General features: G+C 46.6%; 1 protein-coding gene and 1 long non-coding RNA gene across 2 annotated transcripts in view; both read left to right on the top strand.

Annotated features, from left to right (window-relative positions):
- Positions 1-2124, top strand: part of LOC109300129 — an 8437-nt gene extending 6313 nt beyond the window's left edge. Inside the window, exon 2 of the long non-coding RNA XR_002098135.1 lies at positions 2022-2124. This is a non-coding gene — a long non-coding RNA (uncharacterized LOC109300129). The remainder of the gene's footprint in view (positions 1-2021) is intronic.
- Positions 1-11579, top strand: part of ADI1 (acireductone dioxygenase 1) — a 70913-nt gene that overhangs the window by 48065 nt on the left and 11269 nt on the right.

Here is an 11579-nt window from a genome sequence, read left to right as displayed (position 1 = left end):
CCAGTGGGCCAGATTCGGCCCACCAGGCGATTCCATCCAGCCTGCGGGCCCCCTTCATAAGCCCTGGGTCTGAGCTGCCCCTCTGCAAGCCAGGCACCCCCTACCCCAGCCTGGCCTGACTTGCCCCAGCCTGGTGCCAGGGGGTGCCAGATACAAGAAACCCATGAATGGCAGAGGTTTTTGCCTGGCTGCCCCATGGCTGTTCCCAGCCTCCCTGCCTTAAGCATGGGAATACAGGTATGGCCCCTCTGGGCTGGGGCCAGGGATTCCTGCTGGGGGAAAGAGGGCAGGAGCGCGGGTTGCTGCATGCTATGGGGCCAGGCTTGGCTGGCCCAGCACACTGCAGCAGTGTGGGAGCTGCATGCTACAGGCTGGGTGGGGTTGGCCCTGCATGCTGCTACCACATGCAGATCCAGGAACTTGAACACCCCAGGGACTCTGTAACCCGCCCCCCCAACACACACATGCACCCATACCCTCCTACACACCCCGCCCCCACCATACCCCCAAACACACCCACAGCCTCCCACACACCCCCTACATCAGGGTTGGGCAATTATTTCAGGCAGAGGGCCGCTTACTGAGTTTTGGCAAGCCATTGAGGGCTCCATGACAGGCAGCCAGGGGCAGATAAATATAAATTTTCTAAATTTTTTAGGTGCCCCGCGGGCCAGATAGAATGGCCTGGCAGGCTGCGGGCCACATTTTTCCCGCCCCTGCCCTACATATACACCTTTGCTCCCTGCACGTGATATACAAGAGTAACACTGTATTTTAAGCTATTATGCAATTGCCTCTAGATACACTATGCAGATGCACACAAATCAGGACAAATATATATATTGAAATAAACTTAAAATAAGTTATTGTCAATGTCTGGGTTTTGGCTTATTTATTTTTTAGTACGTTTTGTTTGTTTTTTCCAGTTGCAAGATGGCAACCTCCATCCCAAAAGAAGTACTTCTGGGGCAAGGGGCGGGGCTTCCAGTGGCAAAGGTCAGGTGCTGGGGTGGGATTCCCGGTCTCAAGATGGGGGTGGGGATACCCTTGTAGCCCTCTAGCTGAGATAACTGCCTGCTCCTGCTATGTAGTCATGACTTGAATTTCTAATAATAAGCAGCAAGCAGTAAAACTTTTAGATCTCTTACGTATCTTAGTTGTGGGAGGAAATAGCCATGAGATCTGCATTCATTCCTTATAGATAGCTGAGTGCTTTGTTACCTGGGAACGTGGCCTGCTGAGAATTCTTGATCTGAAACCGATATGTTATGTACAGTTTTTGTACGTTCCTTCCCCTTCTTTCTCTGTGACAACTAGGTTTTTGTAACCTTTCCAGTTATGCTGGATGTATGTTCTCCTACTAGAGGGCTTCTCTGTGTTAAAGTGAACACACAGCCCTGTGTGCCAGCTCTTTCCCTCTCTAATTAAAACAAGTTAATAATGATGAAGTTAGAGCTACACACTGTATGTGTATACAAACAAACAGATCCTTCCATTTCAGCTTATTACATTTCACTTGGTAAACTAGCGCTCAAGTACATCTCAACTCACCCACTGAAACTGCAGAAAAGTGGGCATCAATATTAGTCAAGACATACATCTGGGTGTAGGAATACTTGATGTAGTGTAATACAGTTCTGGAAAAAGAGAACTCTGGAAGACTGGAGAATCCAATCCTATTTCAGATGACCACCAATTACCTTGCTTGAAGATTTTGGACAATAAAAATTTGCAGGGATCTGGAGCTTTGTCCTTTGGCAAAAAAGAAATTGGAAGTAGGATCCAGACTGGAGGTGACAGCAGAAAGGCCAGTGGATTTAGTGTAAATGCCAAGCATGTCAGAGAATAGTGATTCTAATAGCCACTGGCAAAAAAACTTCTTTTTCTAGGTAGTAATGCATATAATATTGGCTTGGTTCATGCTGGATGTTTTAAAAAAAATATTTAGCTAGGTTACTGTTAAAAATGAAAGTGCTACAGTTTCAATCCTACAATGGGATGTAACTTTTTTCCCCCCATAGGTGTGACAAGTTGGGTTGACAACTGGAAAAGTAATGCCTGAAAACAAGTACAGGAAGAAGTGTAATAAACAAAGGGGACTTTGAAACACTTGATAAGCTTACAGAGGGCATGGAAATAAAGTGGGTAAGTGCTAATTTGTTCTGTGTATCCTATCACAATTACAATACTCTACCATCTAAAGTATTTTTTTCCCTTGATGCTCTAATCCGTGAAAAAAATTAGTAAAAGCATAAATGATACATATCCAGTGCCTGTTCCTTCCAAAATAAGAGATATTTTGTTACCAAGTTTAAAAATATTTGAATCTGTCAAATAATAAAAACACACTTCTTGACCACCGTTTGTTTTGTTTTGTTTTTAAATCACCTCTTATAAAGGTGCAAATTAGTAAATCTATATGGTATTTCCAGGAAAAGGAGGACAAAGATTTGATCTAAGCTAAAATACTGAACTGATTTCATAGGGGATGGTCATAAGGCTGGAGTCCAAAATGTTATGATAAAAATAATCCTCACTTATTATTGAGAATTAATTCAGACTTTAAAAAAATCCTGGTTCCTTAGTCAGTGTAAATTGACACATTGATGTAATTGGACTGTGAAAGGTTTTTTTTCTGCATTAGCAGAACTGAAGTAACTTAACTAGGTAGGATATAAACCTGTGAAAACTAGAATTAGACAGTTTGGGTGAGGTTTTCCAAGAAAACTGCAACCATGAATATCCTTGTCTTTAAAATAATCACTTAAATACCATTTAAGAAGTGCTGTCTTCAACTTTGAGGTGAGAGAAGCACGATGGCAGGAGGCACTACGGGATCCTGCATCAGATCCCATTGCAACACATTGCCTGATTCCAGGTTTTCCCTGCACCAGCAATTTTTTCTCCCTGCACTCCCCTGGCAAGTTCCTAATAGGGGACCACCTCACAGCTCGGATCAGCTGAGGGTTGCTCAGGAACACGGGGACATCTTGGAAGGTTCCTGTGTGCTCCAGAAGCCAGACACTGGCCACACATTCAATTAAAGACATGACAGGAACCATCCATAAAGTTATTATGTATTTTGTGTAATAATTTTATGATGTATTCTTGGTTTTATTACATCATTACTTGATTGAATGTGTGGCCAGGTCACTACTGAAGACGTGATTAACTGGTTTATCATGTCTTAAGTGTAACGTGTCAGGGGCCTCAGAGACCAGTTTCATAATTCCCAGACACAATTATGTAATAATTACCTATAGAAATCATGGAAACTTTCCTTTGAGCATCGCCCTTAAAATTGCAGTAGTTTGAATGGAATAGGATTTCTTCCTGGCTGTGCCACAGAATGTCAGTATGATGCTGGGCAAGCCGTTTGAGGCCAACATTTTCACGTGAGTGAATCTGTGGCAGGATCAGTTTCTAGGTGTCTGACTGGACATAATGCTTTTGCAGATTTCTTTCTGGCTAAGCCCTTCTAACTAAAAGCAAAGCCAGTTGGAGTTGTATTTTGAACACTCAATTCTATTTTCTGAAAAGAACATCTCCATCTGTAATTCAGCATACAAAGGCCAAAATTGTCAATTTGTCCTAGTTCCACACCTGAACAAAAGGCAGCTAATGCAGTATATTCCTGTTCCCACAGATTCTGTTTTTCCCAACTGAATTATGCAAATAACTGGAAGGAAAGGGGCATGGCAGGGAACAGAAGCCATTCCCACCTCTGGCTAAAAGGGACATTGCATTGAAAGTTGCTTTACACATTTTGGGTTTTTTTGTTTTTGTCAGTACTTTGATAATGGCCCCTAAAATAGGCTATCTTATGTATGTCTAAAACTACCCACAAAGAAAAGAAACAGAAGTGTGAGCCTTTTGTACATAATCACTTTAAGCAACAGCAGAGTATCTAGTATCTATCTGTCATTATTGCAGCAGCAGCATAGTGGTGGGAATCAACACAATCTACAATATGCTTCCCCTTCCTTCCAGAGGCGAGTCATGTACCTATTTGACATAAAGGCAGCTTATCTTCCAAAACAAAATTAAAATAGGGGCTCTTAACTGCTCAGCCCTGAGGTACCATGACACAAGATGCTACAGAAGACCCTTAGATTAGACTATAAACTTCTATTCTTAGTTCTTACTTCCCAGTCTGTAGATGCTGAATTAAGCCTCTCTTTTTTGTGTCAAAATCATAATTTCTAGCAGATGAACCAAAAACAAAGTCTAAAATAAACCAACAATGTCCCTCAATATAGACACCCATTAAAAAAAAAAGTCAGTTGATTCTATAAGGTTTCTGAGTTGTTTGTTTATGGAGTTCCATTGCCTGATCAGAAAGGCAGTAACTCCTATTTTCAGTGCTGTGTCTCGGCCAGCCAGGAGGTTAAAGGCTTGATTTTTATGGCTGCTGAACACAGCTTGGGCTCCTACCAAAACTGAATATGCACTGAAAAATTAGTGCAGTCCCTGAATAAAACACACTTCCAGAACACGCACTGAAAACGTAACTGATAAGGAATGTCACCTTGCCCCAGTCAGGAGCGTGTGAATTTGTTTTTTAAAACTAATTGAAAAAATGATCGCTTTTACATAAAACACAGAGGAAAACTCATTTAAAAGTATGACGTTGTTTATCTGAAAAAAAAATATTATTTCACTGACTGATTCGTTGGTGGTGCGTAGGGGGTGCATGTGCATCCCCTTTGCGTGGCAGTGCACCCCCTGTGAAAAGGCGCCACCAACAGTCAGCGGCGCCTGCAGGCAGCCACCACTCACCCTCCCCCCTGCTTCTGACACTGCTGGTGGCGTTTGCAGGCAGTCCGCGATCGCTGCTGGCCTCCACCACTATTGCTGGCGTGTCTGTGGGTGGTCACCAACCATTGGTCAGTGCTCGCCATCCCCCGTGCTGCCAACAGCGCTGTGGCTGCCTGCGGCAGCTCCCCACTTGCCTCTGCCATGCTTCCACCACTAACAGGACTGCCGCCGCCTGCGGGAGCTCGTCGTGCCCCCCAGCCTCCAGGGGCACGTGGGATGACTTAATGCTGGTGTGTTAAACATGCAGTGGTTCAATAATCCACCTCCCAGTTCCGCCCAGTTGACCAGCACCCTGTGCTGGCCAGCCCAGGCCACATGCCGCGCTCCCTGTTCCCTGGGGCTGGGTCCCAGGCTGCGCTGCCCATGATGCTTGCTGGGGCCTGGTCTCAGGATGCGCTGCCCCCAGCACTTGCCTAGGCATGTGGGCCTGAGCTGGCCTTGGGGCCAGATGAGATTGACACCCTGGTGCCTTAATGCAACAAAAAAAGGGATAACCTGAATATCATATGGCCGAACGCTAGCCAGTGGTCTTTGCCTAGGAATCCTGACCAGTCTCGTAACCAGAGGAGGCTGATTTAAGACACAGTCATACATTCCTTAGTGTACATCTTGCCTCTGCCTGTCTGTCTTTTTCAGCTATCCCTCCATCTTACTTAGTTTAGAAGAAATCCCCCCAGTTTTTGCCTTGAGAGACCAAAGAGTGTTTTGAGGGAGGAGTGTCTGGCTTGATTTGCACAAGCACTTCATGAACTGAATTTCCAGCAGTACAGGGAGCTGGAGGAGATGCAAGCCTCCAGGCATCAGTGGGAGCATACAGGTTAGAGAAATCCTGCTGATCACTTCTGATCTTTCCCTTAGTTACTTTCAGATGCACCAAAACTCATTTGCTACACAATGTGCCATTCTCAGCATATGTTTTGAGAGCAGGAACAAAAGAGGATGGGTTAAAAATAATGAAAGCGAAGTATGCGTCTCCTCTGGTTCTTGCTATGGTCCATCTGTTTGTGGGCTGAAATCTGAGGTTTAAACATATTTATTTTCGGGTCCGGGTGTAAGCACAAGTACTTGCTTAAGGTCCCACAGAGATTCACAGCCCTGACTTCCAGGTTCAAAATTGTGGCAGGCTTTCACTAACTTTCCCTTGTGGCAGCAGAACCAAAGGAATAGGTGCTCCTCTGCTGCGGCAGTGAGCCTGGAATGCCTGAGCCTTGTGCCCCTGGTAGCAGGAACGGGGAGGCAAAGTCCTCACAGTTTGCTTCCTAGCTTTCTAGTTCATGGCTCTGCAAATGGTAAGTTGGCTGTGAGTGAAATGTGAACACAGTGCAGTGAGACACCAGGCTATCCTGCTCAAACCTGGAGCTCAACTAATTAGAAGCGAAGGTGAAATGAATGCTTAATAAGTGTATAAAAAAAAAGTCCAACAATAAAGTCTTAAATTGTTCTAAGTTCTACAAACCTCTGCCCCTGCTAGTATCTATGCTCTCCTTTTATCCTCTTCCCACTTGTGTTGCTTACAATCAGCTGGCCTAATTATCCCCTGTGCCTCTTCTTCCTCTTGTCTTTGCTCAATCTAGGCCACTTAGTCCTAAAACTTCTTTTCTTTTTAACAGTCATGCCTTTTGACCTTGCGGGCCAGATGCAAAGTCGGGGGCCTGTCTGCAGGCCATAACAGGCCCTGAAGCCCAGTGCCATCTCCCTCATCCCCCACACACCAAGATTGGGTCCCAGGGGCCTGACACTGGCCCCTCCTGCCCACTGCCCACTAGGATTGGGTCCTACAGTCCCAGCACTGCCTCCTCCCAGCTCTCTACACCAGGATTGGATCCTAGGACACAGCATTTCATAGTTTCATAGTTTCATAGATTTAGGGTCGGAAGGGACCTAGTAGATCTTCTAGCCCGACCCCCCGCCAGGGCAGGAGAACAACAAAACCCCAAAACAAAAATGGGACTCAAATGAGTCCAGCCAGGTAGGCATCCAGCCTCTTCTTAAAGACCCCCAGGGTAGGGGCCAGCACCACTTCCCTTGGAAGTTGGTTCCAGCTCCTAGCCGCCCTAACTGAAGCATTGTCCTTGCCTGGGTCATCACGCTGGAATTGAGTGACCCATCCAGTGCACAGGGCCTGTGGCTCCTCATGGGTCTGGAAACTCTCCCACAGTCAGATCCGTGAGGAGCCCTGTATGCCAGATAACGCAGTGCCGCAGACCGGAACTGGCTTACAGGCGAGAGGTTGAGCATACATTTTAAAACATGCTCCTTCAGGGATGTTTCTCAAAGAAACATACTGAGTTATAACTGGATTTGGCAGCACTGCCAATTATAAAGGTTCCAATTAAAAGAGCCTATTTTATAACTTTATCAAATTTTAATAATCTATGATGGAATCCTCCATATCTGGGATATACTTCAGGTTGAATTTTTTTGGATGGTTTCAGCTAAATTATTTATCAGTTTCTGAGCACAGTGAAAACTCTAATGCCTCTATGATTCAGAGCAAGGTCTTGAAATTTGGCAGAGTTGTGGCCTTTGAGTAAAGGAGGTGCCTTTTCCTGCTCTTGTGAATATCTACCTTAATATGAACAGTTCACAAAGTGTTGAAAAGTTTGTTCACACATGCTCCCCAAAGACTGGCTGGAGACTTACAGCTTAAAGTCACTGAAGACTTAGTCTATATGGAGCACAATACAGTCCTTCACACTTCCGTGTGCAAGCAGAATGCACATGCCATCCCCATCAAGCCACTAAATGTGCACCAGCTTGGGGATACAGGGACTCAGTGGGCTTTCCCTGCAGTGACAGGGAAATTAATTCAATGAATTAATTAAAGAGTTGTTGTGTGTCCTGTATCAGCACCCCATGCTCAAAAATGGTGGTGGGGGAGCTTGAACTAAAGCTTATTCAGTGAGTTTTAGTTCAACTGCCCCTGTCACCATTTTTAAGTACAGGGATGCTCAAGTACACATGAGATGCAGGAGGCTGCTTCTGCTCTCATGTATAGGTACCCTAAGAGATGTTGGAGCAAATGCCAAGGGGCCTTCCTTATTAAAGGAGGGTTACAGTCTCTTTGGTGGGTCCTGGCCTATGGTTCCCTATGACACAGCAAACAGCCCTGCATCTGGCCGAGCTGGCCATATATCAGCCCAGGAAGGAGGCTGTGGCGGGGGGAACCCTGGTGAAGGCAGGGCTGGTTTTTTTGCCATTCATCTGGGCTGTTTCACTGGGCAGCTCCCTGGATGCACTGGACAGGTAGGGAGCACTGGCTGGCATGCCTATAGCATGTGACCCACACTCCCCTCCCTGTCCCTTAGCTGCTGCCCCCAAGACTGGGTAGCTTTGCCTCCAGGGGCAACCCTAGAGCCTTTAAGTGGGCAAGAGGCTGGGCTCTCAGTGGATCATGGCTAGAAGTCTATGCAATACCCACTAGGACAGCACCCCACACCCAGCCACAGTGCACGATGCCACGTAGCACTATGGTATGTGGACGACCAGGCTGAGGAGCTGTGGAGGCCACACTAGTGTGAGCCTGCCTGGCTGGTCAGCCTAGAACAGCTGTCCAGCCTTGCTGTCTTGTACTGGAAAGTAGGTGAAGCCCTATACCCACCGTTGAACCCTTGCCTCTGATCCAGGGGGACTGTGATGTATGGCGGTGGGAGCATAAGATGGAGGGAGGGAGTGGAGCTGCACCAGCTGTGCTGCAGCAACCCAGGGCATGCTGCTCTGGTGGCGTCCCAGCTCTCGGGTGTGGGTCTTGTGCCCTTTCCCTGCTCCCCAGATAGGATAGGCTGGCTCTGTGCTCCCGTTTGTGCTTTGATTCTGGAGAGGCCTTGGGGTTGTGCGGCTGCTGTGGAGCCGGAAGGGGATTGGCCAGTGCCCACTGCCACCTGAATGAGTCTAAAGAGCCAATGGGCACTGCCCAATGAAACTGTGCAGAGACATGAGCAGATAGGAGTCAGATAAGGTTCCCATGCTAAGATCTGCAAGCACCCAGTCCTGTGTGCCCACTTTGGGCAGCAGTGGCTGGAAGATGCTCAGGAACCTTTGTGGAAGCACTAGTGGCTGGAAGATGCTCCTGTCCACCTGACTGTTTCCAGGCAGGAAGGGAAATGGGCTTTGCTAGTGCATGCAGTGTCCATGCTAGGAGTTGCCCTGGTGGGCTGCTTGCAGAGATGGGTGGGTAGCTGGGGTGGGGGATGGGGACCCAGGCAGATAGGCCGGCTCTGTACTTTGCTTCTGGAGAGGCCCTGGGGCTGCACGGCTGCTGTGGAGAGCCCTGCTTGTAGGCCTGGCTGCCCCTCCAGGTCACTGGTTCATAACCAGGGAGCCGGGGGACTGGCCAGTACCCACTGTCACCTGAGTGAGTCCAAGGAGGCAGTGGGAGCCACCTAGTGAAACTGCCCAGAGACATGAGCAGATAAGGGTCAGCTAAGTTTCCCATGCTAGGATCTGTAAGGACCCAGTCCTGCATGCCCACCTTGGGCAGCAGTGATCTCTCTTTCCAGGCGCCTCCTTCAGCCACATTGGAAGATTCTCAGGAGCCTTCACGGATACAGCTGCTGCAGGCAAGCTCTCCTGCCCACCTGAGTGTTTCCACGGTTGGCATCCAAAGAGCTGGCTTCTCCCAGCCAGTAGAGCTAAAGCAGACCTGAGTATTTTTTAGAACATACATCCCTTGGATATATCTGGCTAGATCCAGCCTGTTGGCCATGCATGGGACGCATCTGATGAAGTGGCCTTCAGGTCAGAAAAGCTTGAGAGACAAATGTGTGCACAGATGAGACCCCCGCACCCCTTGTAAAATGCTAACTCTTAGTTTCCACTCTTTGTTTACTACAGAAAAATAACGGAGCTATTTTTCTGTTGCAAAGAACTCAGAAAAACGTCAACCAGAAAGACCTGTGGATTTCTACTTGAAATCTCTGCGTTTATCGTGTGAATTATGTTTATAAACCTAACAGGGCTAATATTGAGAAAAAATCTCAAGGCATCCTGGTTGAGAATCACTGGTCTATAAGGTGCAAATCTCCTCTGACTTCTATATGTAACATACATGGGAGCATGCATTTAGAGAGGGATTGGCAAGCTGGGATTTGCTTTCCCAGCTGATCAAGGGATCTATGCACTGCTGACAGCTGTATTTAAATTATACTTGCAGCTGCCGCAGTCTACAGCCAGTGTTCACAGGGTCCGAAACTACTTTGAGTGGTCTTGTACAGTGTGATGTCCAGAGCCCCAACCTGGACACTGCCAGTCGCATTTGGGCAGCTGTGGATGTGGCTGGCAGCTTCCAGGTCTGGAGTCAGGAAGAATGGGGAGGAGGGGCGATGGCGTATTGTACAGCTGCGGATGGGTGGACTCTGGCTGCAGGGGTTGGAGGGCAAGTGTGATCATCTTTTTTTTTTTTTTTTTTGCTTTTCCAAATGGGTTCCCGAATGTGGTGGTTAGTCTGGTTTTTATACTGGCAAACTGAATTTTGAGCCATACCTCTGGGGAAGTGAAAGGCAAGTTATAGCCCTACTGTGTAGAAGTGATTTGGGGTCAGGGATGATGGGTAAGGTCAGTGAACACAAACAAACAAAAATATTATGTGAAGTTTACATGGCTGTTTTGTGTCTGAAAGCACAATGGACAGGTATTGGGATAGCTTTTTCTAAGGGATTCCTAAAATGAAGCTCTGCAGATATTTATCGTGCTGTATAACTATTGGGTTGCATTTATGGAGCAAATGTCATTTTGTGGGTGGTGCAGGGAGAAGAACTGCATGATTGAGTATTTCTGGGACCGAAGCTTCAAGTCGGACATTCTTTGACTGTAAAATATATCCCTTATGGATATGTAAGGTAGACATCAAGAATTCCTATCTTTCAATATCATGCTGGGTTCAGTGGAGCATAGGAAATGCTGATACAACAGTAAGAGAGAATCTTTTGGGACTGCAGCGTGTACCCTGCTGAGGCATAGAGAGGTCTTTATAGCTTGTTATATTGTGTGTAAGGTGTAGATATGTCTCTGGCAATTCACTGAGCATATTGTAGGAAGGAACAAGAGCAGCAGCAGCATTTCAGAGGAGAACAAGAGGTGACAGCAAAACCTCAGACAATTTTTGGTTTTGCTCTTAAAATTTTTTCCCACCTATAGAATGAATACTGAGCAAAGAAAGTTAATATGTATCCAGAACAGTTTAATGAAGTTTAAGGAGGACTATTGGAAGCAGGAAGCACTACTGATTTATAATCAGTAAAGACCCCCAGTTGTTGCCAGTTATTTCTTTATTGCTGTCAGACTGCTACTGTTTCCCTTACTGAAACTCATTTGTTATTTTGGACACATGCCCTGCCAGGGGTGGCAGGCTGCCTGGTGGGAAAGCAGTAGTGGAGCAATTGGACAGATGACAAAAACACTTCTTCTGGTAACTCCAAACTTCAGAACCTGTGTAGTAACAATGGCAGTGTGGACCATTACTCATAAGCAGCCATCTGGGTTTTCCATTTCCTGTGGAAAAACATGGATTTTCCCCCCTTTAAAGGAGAAGAATGTGGATTTTCTCCTTTGAAGCAGGAAATCATGGATTTCCCCTTGCAGACTGGCAGTTACAGCATGCAAGGAGCTTCTTGCGGCTGGAGTGGGCAAAATACAGCCTGCAGGTCGGATCTAGCCCACCAGGTCATTCTATCCGGCCTGCAGGGCACCTAAAAAGTTGAGAAGATTAATATTTATCTGCTTCCTGCTGCCTGTCAAAGATGACAGGAGATGGGGGCAATAGG

This window comes from Gavialis gangeticus, unplaced genomic scaffold (genome assembly GCF_001723915.1).
Source record: "Gavialis gangeticus isolate Ggan-Ray unplaced genomic scaffold, GavGan_comp1, whole genome shotgun sequence".
Classification (NCBI taxonomy): domain Eukaryota; kingdom Metazoa; phylum Chordata; order Crocodylia; family Gavialidae; genus Gavialis; species Gavialis gangeticus.
The sequence above is the reverse complement of the archived record's forward strand: the minus strand, read 5'-3'. Positions and strand labels throughout refer to the sequence as shown.